This window comes from Sus scrofa, chromosome 8, assembly GCF_000003025.6.
Source record: "Sus scrofa isolate TJ Tabasco breed Duroc chromosome 8, Sscrofa11.1, whole genome shotgun sequence".
NCBI classification, from domain to species: Eukaryota; Metazoa; Chordata; class Mammalia; order Artiodactyla; family Suidae; genus Sus; species Sus scrofa.
Window position 1 is genome coordinate 26,544,378 of NC_010450.4, and position 13,927 is coordinate 26,558,304.

The following is a 13,927-nucleotide window of genomic DNA, read 5'->3' on the forward strand; positions in this document are numbered from 1 at the left end:
TTTTATGTATAAACAGTAGCTTTCACTTAGTGTTTTATTGTTGAGTTACTTTTGAACTTGTTTTTGTTTTTGTTTTTTTCATTTTACGGTAAACTTAAATTAGCCATGCTACATTAAAAATTAAAAATGTACCATGCAGGAAAATAATCACTGCTATAGCCTTTAGAATATGATTTAATTTAGCAATTTCAGGAGTAGCATTAATAAAAACAATATAATACCCAGATGACAAGAAAATAAGGCAGTTCCTCGTGCTTGTACAGGCCATTCCTTCATCTTCTCTAAAAATTAGACTCACAAAACATGTCATAATTACTTGAAATTGTCTACAGTATCAGGAAGAGTAGTTTAAAATCACTTTATCACATGCCAAACCATCGTCTATCTCTGACAATATAAATTAGTCACTACTAAAAATAAGGGATGATGATTAATTACCTTAGAGAATACCTGCCAGAATTACCAGGCACTGGAACCAGATTTCTTACTGAAACATACCCTGCAATAATTTAAGTGTATGCATCATCACTCCCCCTAGTCCAAGACACAATCTTTATGACTGGAAAATAAATAAAATAATAACATATTCTTAAGGTAAGTCTTTATTGTGCTAACAGAGTAAACAGATTAATGAACAACTGTGTTAATGGCATAATGGCATCTGTATGTATCAAAAGTTAATTTTATCCATGCTTTACAGTTACTCGAAGACGGCTGCCCAGGGTGGTTGATATCATTGTCAAGTATGACTTCCACCTTGAAAAACTAAATTGACAGCCCCCCCATTTTTTAACATCACTTTTTAGTCTCCCCCCCTTTTTTTTTTTTTTTTTTTTTTGTTTTGCATTTAAGGAGAATGCAATCCTTACTGTGAGAAAATCATCATATACTCATTGGAGTAATTTATTCATGTTCCTAGGATCATATCCAGTGGCATGGGTGATTAATTTCCTAAAGATCCCTCTTGAAATTTAAATATTTTGAATTCTGACAATTGAACCATTTATTTACTCATATTATCAGATAAAAATTTCATATTTTGGTGATTCTAGACTTCATTGAATTTTAATTTCCAATTCCTAAAGCAGTCAGTTTGTGAACATTTTATTTTTATAAATTTGTATGGTTGTTTACTTTTTGTGGTAATAAGAATTTTGCTACTAACAAAATGCTGCTTCCTCAAGAAAATGAACACATCCCTGCAAGGAAATCCTTTTTTTTTTTTTTTTTTTTTGTCTTTTTGCCTTTTCTAGGGCCACTCCTGTGGCATATGGAGGTTCCCAGGCTAGGGGTCTAATAGGAGCTGTAGCTGCCAGCCTACGCCAGAGCCACAGCAACGTGGGATCTGAGCTGCTTCTGCGATCTACAGCACAGCTCATGGCAATGCCAGATCCTTAACCCACTGAGTGAGACCAGGGATTGAATCCACAACCTCATGGTTCCTAGTCGGATTAGTTTACCCCTGAGCCACGACGGGAACTCCAAGGAAGGCCCTTCTATTCTGGAAATTATTTAGACCCTATACATGGAAAGAGATTCAAACGCTAGTGCTTTTCCTCCTCTTCCATCCCTTTCCATTTTTCACTCAGCACCTAGAGAAGTCATTTTTCTTTTTAATGAATAAATCAGATTAGTTCACTCCACCAATCAAAACTCTTCAAATGTCTCCTGATTCAGTTTATAATGTACAGCAAAATCCTTAACATGGACCTTGGCCTAAAATGATCTTTCCCATGCATACCTCTTGGACTTTATAGCACTAGGTCCTCTAACTGAATAAAAGCTCTAGTGGTTTTTAAGGTTTACAAAATTCAAGGCCTTATAGGACAATTAGATGTGCTATTTATTTCCTCCACCTATATTGTTGAATTACCTTCCAATGTGCCTTCACTCTTGACCTGTGTAGTTAATATGTACCCAAAGGTCTCCTTTTATTTTCTAATATTCCAACACACAAAACCACGACCACCACCATCACCACCATCACTAAAATCCTTCTGTTATATTATTTTATAAAACTATTTTTCTATAGCAAGACAGAAAAGTGCATGGTATAGTTTTCTTTCAGCAAACATAGAAATATGCACAATGCATATATTTAAGTCTTTGCTATATATAACGTTTTCTATAAATTTATTAGCAAATAAATATAATAAGAGTATATATATATATATATATACTATTTATATATATATATATACTATTTATATATATATATATACTATTTATATATATATATACTATTTATATATATATATACTATTTATATATATATATATATACTATTTATATATATATATACTATTTATATATATATATATATATATACTATTTATATATATATATATATATATATATAAATGAATTTGAGTACTGCTCACACAGGAAGAAACAGATACTCTGAAGAGCCCTACATCCATAGCAAAATTGAATAAATTGTTAATAAATTTACCAAACAGAAATCACAAGACACAGACGGGTTCACTGGTGAATTCTACCAAACACATAAAAATAAAATTATACCAATTCCCTATAATCTTTTTCAGAAGACAGAGCAGAGGAAAAACTTCTTAATTCATAAGGCTACCATTACCCTAATACCAAAACCAGACAAAGATATTAGAAGAAAAGAAAACTGCAAGGCAGTATTTCTCATAGATGCAAAATTCCTCAACAAAATACTATCAAATTATGTCCAACGATGTATAAAAATATGATATATCAAGACCAATTGGGATTTATCCCAGTGATGCAAGGCTGGTTCAACATTTAAAAATAAATTAATGAAATGCATCTCAGAAACAGGCTACAGAAAAAAGTCACATGATTATATCAACTGATGCAGAAAAACCATTTGACAAAAATCATACACTTTCTCATAAAAAAAAAAAAACTTAGTAAACTAGCAACAGAAGGGAACTTTCTCAACTTGGTAAAGAAAATGCAAAAGAAGCTAAAGCTAACATCACAGTTAATGGTGGGAAACTTGAAATGCTCCTACTAAGCTTTATTCATAATTGCCAAAACTTAGAAGCATCTACCTTTGGTAGATGAATGGGAAAATATACTACATCCATACAATAAAATATTATTTAGTACTAAAAATAAATGAGTTATTAAGCCATGAAAACACATGGAGGAAGCTTAAATTCATATTACTAGAAGAAAGAAATCAATCTGAAAAAGCTACATAATATATGTGTCCAACTATATGACATTCTGAAAAAGGCAAAACTATAGAGACAATAAGATCAGTGGTTGCTTGGGAAAGGAAGAAATGAAAAGGAACAACAGAGAGGATTTTCAGGGCAGTTACAGTACTCCATATGATGCCATAACAGTGGACGCTTATCATTCTACATTTGTCCAAACCCAAAGAATGTGTAATACCAAGAATGAACACTAATATAAACTGTGGACTTAAGATGACAAGGATGCTGCCGATGTAGGTTTACCAGTTGTAACAAATACACCCCCCTGTGGGTGTTGTAAGTAGTTGGGGAGGCCACGCATATACTGGGGGCCTCTTTGTACTTTTCTGCTGAATTTTTCTGGGAAGCTAAAACTGTTCCAAAAAAATAAAGTTTATTAATAACAATAATAAAAAAACTTGACCACAATGCCTTTTTAAGAAGACCAACAAAAAACAAGTACTTTATTTAAAAAAAGCAGCATGAGTATGTTAGCAAGATGTTCTCACATTTGCAAAATATATAAATACAAAAAATAAAGGTAGACAATAATAATTACTAAAGCAGATACCAAAACCAAGAGTTTTACATGTACGTAAATATGATGAAGAAAATGATCAAATAAGATGTATCAATAGAATTATAGAACTATAAGTGAAGTAGGATAGTCATCTCCTAACAAAGTGTTTATCCTTAAAAATATTACTCAACCTTTGCAGCCTAATAAATAAAATCAAGGGGTGAACTGAATCGTTACTAAACACCTCTTGAGATCTAAAATTATAAAATCTTAAACACGCGTTCTTCAAAACCTACTAAGTTCCCAGGGCTGTGAAATACAATAGAAATATAAAACTCAAAGTGTAAGAGAATATGGGAAGGTAGTTCACAGAATAAAGGTTCTAAAGAAAATAAGATATGTGAAGGGAAGCCTGAAAGAAAGATGATGAAAGAGAGAAAGGCTTAGAAAAAAGATGAAAATAATGACTTAAACAAAGAGAAATGGAAAGGTAGATTGAAACAAGGCACAAAGAGAAAAAGGAAAGAAGAAAAATTAGAGAACAGTTCTGTTAAAGGTCAATTTAACCTTCACATCAAAGTTTAACTCAATTTCCTAGAAACATTTTGAGCTTAGTAATGTCTTATTAACTTCGTTTTCTCTGACTGCTGCCAGAATCTAAATGTGATTCTTAGGAGTGCTAAGGACAGAAAAGTGTGTAACTGGCTTACAGGTCTTTGAAGGTTTGCAGTCACATTCAGCCAGCAATCCCCAGAGCAGTCGCATCAGATTTAGAATGTAAGCATATGCCTAAAGTCTAGTATGTCTGGTACATTACAATCCTTGGTATGCCTTGAGGAAGGCTCTCATTTGCAAGACTTCCCCCTTCATTCACAGCTCAACAGGACAGAGATGTCTAGGGTGGCAAGAGACATAAGAAAAACGTCTTAGCCAAGAAATGTTAAGTTCAAGTCATGACACAGCTGCTTACTAGCTATTAATGTAGGTTTACTTCATCAGTAATCTCGTTTTTCAGGAGCTAGTAGTTATGTCCATTCCACTCAGTATTAATAGTATCCGGCCCAGAAAAGATAAGAATTAACATTAATTCAGTGTTTTGTCTCTCTTAGGCACTTGTAACACACATCACAGGGATTAGTTAGCACGTTGCATTTTCCCAAGAATTCAATGATATGCATTCTGCTGCTATGCACACTTTACTGAAGAGAGTAAGTGAGGATTTTATGAATGAGGCTCTGAGGCACACGTGGTTTAGGTAATATTATACCTAAGGTCACAACACTAGTAGTAATCATGCCGTCAGGATTTCATGGAGGCAATCCAACATCTTAGATTCTTCATCTATCTGAAATTCCATACTTTATCTCTATATATTTCTAGAAAAAATTACTTCTTTCAAAACGTTCATTCCCCTAATCCCGCTATCTTAAAAATGTAGAGGTTTTTGCTAACAATACATTCAAAAAATTAAAATATGCTCCCTTATGGTCAAAGTTGGTTTAGGATATCACATGACTTGTGTACATGAAATGGAGTTTCTGAGAATTAAGGTTAATACTTGCGTCATCTGTCCCAGAACATAGACATAGTGTGACAAGGGTCCGAATTGAGTTTTTTCTTGGTAGCCTCATTTTCATGACACAACACTCTTTTAGTAATGACCATCTACATGCATGAGTGTACCAGAAACTTGTAAAGTCACTGATATCTGAAATCAAACAATTCTAACTTTATTCCTATAGTTGAAATCTGCATTAACAGAAAATACATTCTGAAAAGAGCGGCAGGTAGCAATGAAGTAGTCATGTATGCTTACATATGAATGCATTTCTTTAGATCCTAAGCCCACTGCAGGTTTTGAACGTTAGGTAAGCACAATAATCTTTGGGCCATATGCACTGAGGAAAATGGATGAACACACACCATTAACCTGATAAAGTCTATCAGCGTGGAGACTGGTGACAGCAACAATACTCACTTCCTGAACTCCAGTTTTGGTGGCCCGCCTTGCCCTTTCTGCTTTCTCATCCCCATCAGGAGATGACAAGTTCAATAGAAATTGAGATGTTTCAGAAAAATTCTAAAATAAACCTCAAATACTTGTTTAGAGAATTCAAGCGATTTAAGTAAGAAGTAAGGATGACGAAAACCTAACTGTTAAAAGGCGTCTCATTCTCCTATAAGAGCTATCTGAAAGAGATTACTTTTATCTCAGGAAGCTACAGTCTCAAGTTTGAGTCCTTAAAGCAGAGTTGTCAAATCCTGGTTACCAGTTCAATTCCAAAGGCAAAATAACATGACACAGCCATAATCCAATTAAGATTCAAGTAACAAAAGTTGTACTAATCATTGTTTTAGACTTTGGTTGTTCCCTAAAGATAGGTAAAGATATTAGAGAAGGACTAAATTTTAATTTTTTAAATTTTGTTAATTTTATTTTATATATGTATATATACATCCATTCTCTTCAGATTCTTTTCCCATCTGTATTACCACAGAATGTTGGGTACAGTTCCCTGTGTAAAGAGTTAAAATTTTGCTCTATATTTGTAGACTGACTGAAAAAAATTATTCTTGCCATTTAACCTACATTTCATATTTTAGCCCATAATTTAAGGCTAGCTTTCTGGTCACCATGCAAGTCAATTTGGTAATTTTGATAATTTTTTGCTAGTTCTGAGCATATGGCTCATCATAATGCTTTTTCTATAGGAACTCAGCCAGAGACCCAGGAAAATCATCTCAAAATTGCATATCCTAAAAAGCCATGAATTTTGTAGCAAATTCTCTGTCAATTGCATAACTTGTAAAAAGTGAAATGAGCACTGACATGATGGTAATGAGATGGAAGATCATGGAAAAACCTCACTATTGTGTCATTCCTTTCATGAAAGGCATGATGTAATTATATTCACCATGATTTGTTGATCCTCCTATCATCTTCTTTTGATTATCTTCAGTTCAACTCTTGTCTGAGAACCAATTATTGTAGATATTGTCCACAATATCTTTAAAACTCCATTGGACTGATGGTCAAACACACGGAGTCACAACTCTGTGACAGGTGCCAGTGCCTGTGGACTTTTAGAGCGACCTGAAATTGGTCTTAGCAGCTGTTATATGCCTACACATAATGAAGGTAAATTTGGACAATGTAACTGAGCATTTCTTAAAATTGGTCTAAAAAGAAATTCTACCTGTAATGCCAAGAAATGGTACTTGCTTGAGAAGAAGTAAAATTTGATACTGAGATATTCATCAGGTGACAAACACTATTTGATTTCCTACTAAGTGTCAAGCTGTGTGCCAAGCACTAAGGACAAATGCATGACAAACTGCTCTGACTTCAGACAATTGTAGTCTCACTGAAGGAAACAGATATTAAAAAACTAAATGAAAATGTATGTCCTATTATTCACATTATTCCTTATTTCTACATTTCTCCTAGGTGATGCATAATTTTTTAAATGATGCTACCTCTAACACACTTCTGTTCTTTTTGGCTAAATAGCAGCAGCCCTTTATTCCTTATAAATTGTGTTTTGTTTGTGTTGAGAATAAAATGCAAAGGCTATTTTTTTTAATTGACTACCAACACAGTGAAAAGAAGTTCTACACAACTTCTTGTCAGTTTTTTTATGGACCTTGTATTTTATTGACATAAACTAATTCAGTTTATTTTTTATTCAAAAATAAAATTTTTTGATATATAATGTAATAACATATGCTTTAAGCACACAAGTCCAAAAAGAATTGCCAAATATACACCGCTGTCACAATAAAAATATGGAATACTATGTCAGCCTAAAGTATTCTTGTAGGTAATTTTGTAGTAAGTCCTCAGACCACCTACATACCCACTGATCTTTTTTTTTTTTTTTTTTTTGTCGCTGTAGATTAGTTTGGTCATTATCATAACATACAAATGGAATCATCTGGAGAGCACTTATTTGTGATAGGCATTTTTCACCCAGCATATTTCTGAGATTCATCCATGTTGTTATGTGAATCAGTATTCCATTCCTAACTATTTTTGGGCAGTCAACCGAATTTGGATACAATACAATCTGTTTATTCTTTTACCTACTGATGCACATTTGGGATGTTTCTAATATCTATTATAATCAAAGTTGTCATAAACATTTTTGGATTAGTTTTTGTATGGACATGTTTTTTAATTTTTTGAGTATATAAATAAGAGTAAAATTGGTAGATTATATGTTAATTGTATGTAAGAAATTGGTCATATTCCCACCAACAACTAATGAAAATGTCAACACTAGGTATATTCAGTCTTTTATTTTAAACATTCTAGTGAGTATATAGTAATATCTTATTGCGGTTTCAGTTTGTATTTTACTTATATCTAATGTTCCTTCAGAAGTCTTTTCAGTTGCTTTGGGGCCATTAGTATATTTTATTTTGTGAAATACCCCTTCAACTATTTTGCCCATTGTTAAAATGATTGTCCTTTTATTATTGAGTTGTAAGATACACACACATATTTTTAAAGACTATATGAAGTTTGTGACAAAATTTCAAATGGAGTAGAAAAATATTTTCTAAGAGAAATATGTAATATTTTTTCGAACTGGGAAACATATATATCAGCATAACATCTACTGATCCATCTAGATTGCATTTTTTGCATAAATCTGTATGAATATATATTTGTGTTTTCCTGGGTAAATAACTAAGAGTGGAATTGGTGGGTTTTATGTTAAGTGTATCTAGATGGATAGAGCTGTTTTCTAGTAGGAAATATTCATCTACCACAAGGTCACAACCTCATATGTTTTTGAGAGAATTTTCATAGTTTTAGCACACACATTTAAATACACAATTCGAATTTAATTTTGTGTATGGGGAGTATCACGGTAGATACTCACTTTTGTTTTTTTCAATATGGAAATAGAGTTGTTCTAGTACCTTTGCATCATTATTGATTATCAATGGGGCACATGTGTGTAGACATATATCTGGACCCTCTTTGTTTCATATGCATATTTTTATGTCAACATCACACTGTTTTGATTAATGTAGCAAATAAATCTTCAAATCAGATAGTGAGTCAGTTGGGTCTTAGAACTCTCTTCTTTCTCAAAACTGTTATTTTTCATTTCCATATAAATTCTCTAATAGCCAAGATCTGGGAAACAACCTAAATGTCCATTGACAGGGGGGTAGATAAAGATGTGGTACATATACACAATGGAATATTACTCAGCCATTAATAGGAAATAAATAATGGCATTTGCAGCAACATGGATGGACCTAGACATTATCATGCTAAGTGAAGTCAGTCAGACAGGGAGACAGCAACATCATATGCTATCACTTACTTGTGGAATTGAAAAAAAGGACACAATGAACTTTGCAGAACAGATACTGACTCACAGACTTTGAAAAAGTTATGGTTTCCAAATGAGACAGGTCGGGGGATGGGGGTATGCACTGGGGGTTTGGATGGAAATGCTATAAAAGTGGGTTGTGATGATCACTGTATGACTGTAAACGTAATGAAATTCAATGAGTAATTAAAAAAACAGAAAAAAATCTCATTCACTAGCTCAAAAAAAAGACATTATTATGGTTCAATAATTAGGAATATAAGCCACGAAAAAATAATTTTTCTAATCATCTCATCAATTTCTTATATTTTTATTAGAATTACATAGATGTAACAGAAGAACTGACATCTTAAAAATGTCTTTCAAACATGAATAATATATACATCTGATTATTTGTCTCTTTAGTATCTCTCAATAAAGTTTTCTAGTTTTAACATAGAGATTTTGTACATATTTCACTAAATATATACTTAGTTTTGGATACTATTGTGTGATAGTTTTATTTGTCAGCTTGGTCAGTCTTTAGTACCCAGTTATTCAATCAAACATTAAAATAGATTTTATAGTGAAGGTATTTTGTAGATGTTATTAATATCTATAAACAGATGACTTTATAAAGGAAATTATCCTGGATAATCTGAGTGGATCTGACCCAATCAGTTGAAAGACCTTAAAAACAACCAGTTATTTCTTTATGGGCTGCACCATAAGCTCCTGCCCAAGAGTTTTCAGTGTGTCCTTCCTCACAGGAAGTCCTGTGAATTTTGGACTTGCTTAGCCAACCCCACCATCAATAAGTCACTTCCTTCTTTGTCTCTTTCTCGGCCTCTCTCTTTTAGTACTGTTTCTCTTTTAGAACTATGACATGCATACTGTAAGTGCTATTTATTTTTTCTTTTTTAAAAAAAATTTTATTATAGTTGATTTACAGTGTTCTGTCAATTTCTGCTGTATAGACAAGTGACCTAGTCATATGTATTTCTGTATATCTATACACATAAATTCTTCTTCTCATGTTATCTTCCATCATATTCCATCATAAGTGACTGGACATAGTTCCCTGTGCTATACAGCAGGATCTCATTGCTTAACCACTCCAAATACAATAGTTTTCAACTACTAACCCCAAATGTCCAGTTCATCCCATCCCTTCCCCCTTCCCCTTGGCAACCAGAAGTCTGTTCTCTATGAAAATGATTTCGTTTCTGTCCTGTAGATAGGTTCATTTGTGCCATATTTTAGATTCTGTACATAAGTGATATCATATGGTATTTGTCATTCTTTTTCTGACTTTCTTCACTTAGTATAAGAGTCTCTAGTTCCACATTGCTGCAAATGGCATTATTTTGATCTTTTTATGCCTGAGTAGTTTTCCATTGTATATATACATACCACATCTTTTTAATCCATTCATCTGTCAAAGGACATTTAGGTTGTTTCTTGTCTTAGCTATTGTGAATAGTGATGTGATGAAATAGGAGTGCATGTATCTTTTTGAAGGAAAGATTTGTCCAGATATATGCCCAGGAGTGGGATTGTTGGATCATATGGTAGTTCTATACTTAGTTTTCTGAGGAACCTCCATACTGTTTCCCATAGTGATTATACTAATTTACAACCCCATCAACAGTGTAGGAGGGTTCCCTTTCCCCCACACCCTCTCAGCATTTGTTATTTGTAGACTTACTAATGATGCCCATTCTGACCAGTGTCAGGTGGTACCTCATTGTAATTTTGATTAGCAATTCTCTAATAATTAGTGATGTTGGAGCATTCTTTCATGTGCCTGTTGGCCATATGTATGTCTTCTTGGAGAAATGTCTGTTTAGGTTTTCTGCCCATTTTTAAATTGGATTGTTTTTTTCTTTTGAGTTGTATAAGTTGTTTGTGTATTTTGGAGACTAAGCCCTTGTTGGTTGCATCATTTGGAACTACTTTCTTTTTTTTTTCCTTTTTTTTTTTTTCCGTACTGGACAGCATGGTAACACAGTTACACATACATGTATACATTCATTTTTTTTTACTTTATCAGCCTCCATCATAAGTGACTAGACATAGTTCCCAGTGCTACACAGCAGAATCTCATTGCTAATCCATTCCAAAGGCAATAGTCTGCATTTATTAACCCCAAGCTTTCAGTCCATCCCACTTAAATGCTATTTTAAATTTACTCAAGTTACTTATTAAACTTATGAGTTTTTCTTATATTTTCTTTAGGATATACTGAATACATTACAGCTGTTTTTACTTATCCTGTTCTTTAGCCTGAAACTATTCCCTCAACTCCCTCTTTAACATGAAATCAAGTGGGGGACCACTTACATCTAGTTGAGCATACAGTGTTGTCAGCTTTTTTCCATAATGATTCCTATGATTCCCTCAAATCCCATTAATCAGTATGTGAGACCCATATCTTTTCTCTTCCAGAAAGGCATGCCTCAGTAAGTATCCCTCCTGCAATTATGAATGGTTTGAGATCTTACCCAATTCCCATGCTACTACACTAACCTGCACTGGTTTCAAGGGAGACATGTAGATCAAAGACTTTATTACTCACAACAAAAGCAGTCATAAAAGATAATATTTTTGTTGTGCTGTTTCTGTTAAAACACATATCCGTTCAATGACATTTATTAAAGAATGGTAAGGTAGAATTTATTCAGGACCATCACAGTAGATACAGGGGCCACGGAAATGGGATTTTGCAAAGAAGCATGCTGGGACCCAACTCCAACTACAACAAAGAAAAATGGGAATTTATAGTTAAGAAGAGGGGATTGGGGGGGTGTTGGTCATTATATGGAAAATTACTGAGAAGAAACATCAGCGATCAAAGAGGATTCTGGCTAACCCGATCTAACAGGATTTTTGCTAAAGGCAGATCAGGGTGATGACGCATCAATGATGAAATTGTGGAGGATAAGGTTCAAATATTGAGAGTGATCAGATATCAAGGATGGGGTATCCTAGCTAAACTGACTTTGCAGGGTTTTTACAAAACTGGATAATGCAAAGATAACACAGAAGCCCAAAAGTCAGGGCTTAGTTGAGGAAAGAGTTTACAAGAACTTAACTAGAGTTTTGTCAAGGAGAAAACTTTTTGTCAGTTCCCTATGTACCATTACCCATAGGGAAACATGAAGAAGGCTAGGTGACATCTACACTCTCAATGGGTTGCATTAGAGAAGTGTGCATCTCAGGGAATGTGGTCTTGTATAATGGAAGTTAGCATGTCTATCCTTTACTCTAGAAGAAGACACTGTTTTTATCATAATTGAAGAGTAGGTAAACATATTTTTTGCTCCAAAGGGAGATACTATCTATTTTCCAAGGCTATTTATTGTGAAAACATTTCAGAAAAAGATAGTCAGAATAAAAGGCAGACAATGCTTTTGTTTGCAAGAGATGCAACACGTGAGCTACCCCATGGAGAATTGTCTCTCAACATAAAATTGTATGAATATTAATAATACAAAACTTTAAATATGAATTAGATACAGTATAGCTTATTAGACATTATACCTAAAATTATATGATAATAATAACATTTATTGTAAAATATATATTGGTTAGTTACTTTTTGCTGAGCATTTCTACAAATGTTTCAGTCTGAAAATGTTATTTGAATAAAAAAATTCAGTATTGCCTTTAGATTCAAACAAAAGGACTTCATCTTTTGGAGGTCCTCACTTATGACAAACCCAATTATAAATAAATATTTTAAAGAAAAAATGGTTGACTTTTTACTTGGAATCTGGAGTTAAGCTCTGGTACAGAAAACACCTATAATCTTATACACCCTCATCAATGACATTCATTAGGCCTTTGTGAAATCATTCTCCACAGCTCTTATCAAATGAAAGGGTGACTCTTCCAAAAATTTATGAAGCTGTCTGGATTATCCTGCTTTTAATTGGAAGATGTGGTACAAATGTCAACCAGTGGGTCAGGGATTGGATATGTTGAAATGAGGCTTGTTGAGTTTTGATGTCACCTTATGTTGCCTTCAGAAAATCATTGCATGCAGCTTCACTGCTGAAATCAATAGCATTGGCCCAAATTGTGAGCTAACTAAACATAATTATTACGCATCCCTATGGGGGGAAGAAATGATGAAAATATGGTGCCTACCTAGACGCCTTCCAAATTTTCTTCTGTACTCTTATCATTCTAATCTCTAAGGATTTTTAGATTTTAAACTAAACTGCTGCTCCTAAAGTTTAAGGGTAAAAACCTAATCTGAGCAACTACTTGGTAGTATGACAACAAAAGTTCTGTATTATGTGTGTGATGTCTATACCTCTCTGCTTTCCATGTCATTAAATTCACCAGGACAGACACAAACTGGGGCCTGGGCTTCAGAATATGCCCCATGTACAGAATAGCTGATTTCTCCAAGGGCAGTATGAACTCAAATCAAAATAACTAGACATCAGAAAAAAAATCGTCTGAAGAAAGATAACAGGTATAATATGCATACCATCTGAAGCAGAAGCACTGAAACCAATAGACCCAAATTTAAAATAAGTAAAAATCAGTACACATACACAAAAAAGTAAAAAAAAAAAAGTAATAAAATAGTAAAATAAAATAAGACTGAGAAACAAAAGGGAACCAAACAGAAATTTTCTGTTTAGATTGTATAGTATTAAACTTGATATTTTGTAGTTGTTTAAATGGACATCTTAAAATGGACATTTTAAAATAGCCATCTTAAGAGAAAGAAAACAAGACAATTTTATATGAAATTCAATGCCACTGATATTCTATACATCATCCTCATAGCCTATCATAAACTGACATATATAAAATAAATAATAAATAGAGATAAATAGATGAAGACAGAGATATAGGAAAAGTTGTAT